Raw genomic sequence first — 4,943 nt, 5'->3', positions numbered from 1 at the left:
GATGTTAACAAATTTCCCTTCTTCAGAAACGCTTTTCTTGCCATTGCCAGTCTACATTTCATATCCTCCCTACTTCGACCATCATCAGTTATTTTGCTCCCCAAATAGCAAAACTCCTTTACTACTTTAAGTGTCTCATTTCCTAATCTAATTCCCTCAGCATCACCCGACTTAATTCGACTACATTCCATTATCCTCGTTTTGCTTTTGTTGATGTTCGTCTTATAACCTCCTTTCAAGACACTATCCATTCCATTCAACTGCTCTTCTAAGACCTTTGCTGTCTCTGACATAATTACAATGTCATCGGCGAACATCAAAGTTTTTATTTCTTCTCCTTGGATTTTAATTCCTACTCCGAAATTTTCTTTTGTTTCCTTCACTGCTTGCTCAATATACAGATTGAATAACATTGGTGATAGGCTACAACCCTGTCTCACTCCCTTCCCAACCACTGCTTCCCTTTCATGCCCCTCGACTCTTATAACTGCAATCTGGTTTCTATACAAATTGTAAATAGCCTTTCGCTCCCTATATTTTACCCCTGCTACCTTCAGAATTTGAAATCGAGTATTCCAGTCAACATTGTCAAAAGCTGTCTCTAAGTCTACAAATGCTAGAAACGTAGGTTTGCCTTTCCTTAATCTAGCTTCTAAGTTAAGTCGAAGGGTCAGTATTGCCTCACGTGTTCCAATATTTCTACGGAATCCAAACTGATCTTCCCCTAGGTCACCTTCTACTAGTTTTTCCATTCGTCTGTAAAGAATTCGCGTTAGTGTTTTGCAGCCGTGACTTATTAAACTGATAGTTCGGTAATTTTCACATCTGTGAACACCTGCTTTCTTTGGGATTAGAATTATTATATTCTTTTTGAAGTCTGAGGGTATTTCGCCTGTCTCATACATCTTACTCACCAGATTGTAGAGTTTTGTCAGCACTGGCTCTCCCAAGGCCGTCAGTAGTTCTAATGGAATGTTGTCTACTCCTGGGGACTTGTTTCGACTCAGATCTTTCAGTGCTCTGTCAAACTCTTCACGCAGTATCATATCTCCCCTTTCATCTTCATCTACATCCTCTTCCATTTCCATAATATTTTCCTCCAGTACATCGCCCTTGTATAGACCGTCTATATACTCCTTCCACCTTTCTGCTTTCCCTTCTTTGCTTACAACTGGGTTTGCATCTGAGCTCTTAATATTCATACAAGTGGTTCTCTTTTCTCCGAAAGGAACCACTTGTGCTTAGCGCTTGAGATAATATGAAAATCTCAAGCGTGCCTTTTGAGGGCCAAGTATAACGTTGCTTGTTGCGTAGAACGAGAGCGTTAAGCTGCCAGCTGAACCATCGTATATGCGGGGTGGAGAAAAATTGTGTCACGAAATTTTAACCCTGGAGGAGCTGATTCCAATAGGAACCAAAATTATTGAAGCTGTGTAGGTCGACAACGCAGCATTTTTAAACTACGGAAACTTGGTGCCACGTCCTCCGATTGTCCACGGGATTGCCCTGTTGCCGGATCCTCTGAACAACACACGAATGAGAATGCGCTGCCAATCGGAGCAAGTTTCCATAGTTTAAACGCAACATTAGTAATTTTGGTTCCTACTGGCATCAGGGTTAAAATTTCGTGACGCAATTTTTCTCCACTATATATATATATATATATATATATATATATATATATATATATATATATAATGCAACGCATGTTTTTTCTCGGCCGATTTCAGTTGAAAAAATGCTGAATTTGTTGTATAACATAGTGAAATAATATTTCCGCTTCAGCTGCTGTAGCTTCATGATGTTCCGATCGGTGGATGCACTTACTAACCTTCAAAATGGCGTCTGCAACCTAGGTGCGTTCCAGGCACAGAGCTGTCATTGCGCTTATTTTGTCGGAAAACCAGAACATCGCAGATATTCTCGTCATCGATTTGTATTTCATTGACCGGCTGTGTAGGGCACGTGTAGGATTTCAACATACGTAAATAGCAAAATTCTGTTGTCGCCGTTTTCAGAAAATCGAGTTTGAATATTTTACGTGTGCTTACATACTTCCTATGGGCAACGGCCTTGCCGCAGTGGAGACACCGGTTCCCGTGAGATCACCGAAGTTAAGCGCTGTCGGGCGTGGCCGGTACTTGGATGGGTGACCATCCGGGCCGCCATGCGCTGTTGCTACTTTTCGGAGTGTACTCGGCCTCGTGATGCCAATTGAGGAGCTAATCGATCTGGTCAAAAGAAAATCATCATAACGACCAGGAGAGCGGTGTGCTGACCACACGCCCCTTCTATCCGCATTCTCAACTGAGGATGACACGGCGGTCGGATGGTCCCGATGGACCACTTGTGGCCTGAAGACGGAGTGCTTTACATACTTCCTATGGTCGGTGGCAGCCAAGAATTGCGCAGCCAAGCGAGTAAGCGTTTGGTTTCGTAAGCGCGAGATATGAGGATCGAATCTCGCTTCCGGTACTCTCTCTTTGTGTCATTCCCACCTTGTTCTAACAACAGATATGCGCGACACGGTGCAGAATTGCGTCATGATTGAGAACCGCTTACGAATGTAACCAAGACTTCTTTGCAGTAGACACATTGAAAAACCCATGCCCATGTAAATATTCGCTGTTCATTTCAAGTGCTGTATGTTGCAATAACTATTGTTTCCTATGTTTCCATGATCAGTATTATCCTGATTCGTACAGGTTCACACATTATACTTGCCACATATGTACATAAAATAATGTAAATAAAATCTCTATACTGTTTTTATTGATTGAAAGTCCTTGTGCATCCGATCTTTTCCAATCTCATTGCAGTTTTTTTTTTATTTTTTATTTTTTGAGGATGAAGATTATGAAAGTAATAAATCAATCACTCAGTAATGGCAGGTTGCACAGTCATAATGATTACATGGGAAGGAAAAAAAAATAGAAAATGATGCAGGCTGGGACATTCGATCCATGGATCTCGCGCTATTGAAAGTAGCTGTTTAACACGCTCGGTTGCTGACTGATGGAATACTAGACTACGATGCGAAACATATAAATACGCGTAAATTTTCAAACTCGATTTTCTTGAAAACGGCTAAGAATACATCTCCCTGTTTACACACGTTGAAGTCAGTCGTGCCCTTCACATCCTACCAGTATGAATCTCAGCGGTATTGGGAAGTTCGTACGGACTCCTTGTTAGGGTGTGTATGACATTTATGCAAATGCGTATCCAAAGATACGTCTTCTAATTATCTGTGTTCATTATGCTGGCATAAGTTTTGAAACACGTGGTGATTATCTATACGAGCGAAACTGACACTAAATAAAAGTTTTTAGCTCAATCAACAGTTTATTTTGCTTGATATGACGTTCCTTAAATGTGAAGCAAACGTTTTCGGGCCTTAACGAGAACGTACAAATGCCTGAACATGAATTCTGCGGTCGAGGAACAAATTTTAGAATACTGCCCGCCCGTCACTGATAACCTCCCGTCGAAAGAGTGCTTTTAGCCCACGCAAATTGGTTCAGCGAGATCAGACGCCGGGGACGCACGCAGTCAATTCAATCTGGCCGGGGACAATGTCGCCGTATCTCCGCGCACGGTAATTGAGTTTGCGCGTAAACTTGCTCACCGCCCGCTGCCGAGAGAGAGCCCTCTGCCCGTAATTCCGCGACTGTTGCAAGTTCTCTGCCGGACCCGGCTTGCTAGGGTTTATGTTGACACTGGCTGGCTACAGTGGCAGCGCCGGCTGTTCCTGCACTCACAAGGGAACTTCCCCATCGCACCCCCCTCAGATTTAGTTATAAGTTGGCACAGTGGATAGGCCTCGAAAAACTGAACACAGATCAATCGAGAAAACAGGAAGAAGTTGTGTGGCACTATGAAAAAATAAGCAAAATATTCAAACTGAGTAGTCTAAAAATGGCTCTGAGCACTATGGGACTTAACATCTGTGGTCATCAGTCCCCTAGAACTTAGAACTACTTAAACCTAACTAACCTAAGGACATCACACGCATCCATGCCCGAGGCAGGATTCGAACCTGCGACCGCCGGCCGAAGTGGCCGTGCGGTTAAAGGCGCTGTAGTCTGGAACCGCAGGACCGCTACGGTCGCAGGTTCGAATCCTGCCTCGGGCATGGATGTTTGTGATGTCCTTAGGTTAGTTAGGTTTAACTAGTTCTAAGTTCTAGGGGACTAATGACCTCAGCAGTTGAGTCCCATAGTGCTCAGAGCCATTTGAACCATTTTCGAACCTGCGACCGTAGCGGTCACGCGGTACCAGACTGAAGCGCCTAGAACCACACGGCCACATCGGCCGGCACTGAGTGGTCTATTTCAATATATGCAATATCAAGGATACTCTGAGCTCAGTAGCGCCGTGGTCCCGTGGTTAGCGTGAACACCTGCGGAACGAAATCTCGTTGATTCAAGTCTACCCTCGCGTGAAAAATTTAATTTTTTATTTTCAGACAATTATTATCTGTCACCAGTGTCGTGTAGAATATATCAGACGTGTTTTTCTATGGAGGAATCGGTTGACCTATGACCTTGCGATCAAATGTTTTCGGTTGCCATGGGAGAAGCACGTCCTTTCGTCTACTAATCGCACGGTCTTGCGGTGCGGTCGCAAAACACAGACACTAAACTAAACTTATTACAGTGAACAGAGACGTCAATGAACGAACGGACAGATCATAACTTTGCGAAAATATATAAATTAAACTTTTCACTCGAGGGAAGATTTGAACCAAGAACCTCTCGTTTCGCAACTGCTCACGCTAACCACGGGACCACGGCGCTCCTGAGCTCAGAGAATCCTAGATGTTGCCTATCTTACACATGGACTACTCAGTTTGTATATTTTGCTTATTTTTTTCATAGTTCTACACAGCTTCGTCCTGTTTTCTCGATTGATCTGTGCTCAGTATTTCAAGGCCTATCCAC

At 43.4% G+C, this 4,943-nt stretch overlaps 1 pseudogene; it reads left to right on the top strand.

Annotated features, from left to right (window-relative positions):
* Positions 1–2,063: 2,063 nt before the first annotated feature.
* LOC124790682 lies at positions 2,064–2,181 on the top strand (annotated as a pseudogene).
* Positions 2,182–4,943: the final 2,762 nt, after the last annotated feature.

Source organism: Schistocerca piceifrons, chromosome 3 (genome assembly GCF_021461385.2).
Source record: "Schistocerca piceifrons isolate TAMUIC-IGC-003096 chromosome 3, iqSchPice1.1, whole genome shotgun sequence".
NCBI lineage: Eukaryota > Metazoa > Arthropoda > Insecta > Orthoptera > Acrididae > Schistocerca > Schistocerca piceifrons.
This window is presented reverse-complemented; position numbering and strand designations above follow the sequence as displayed.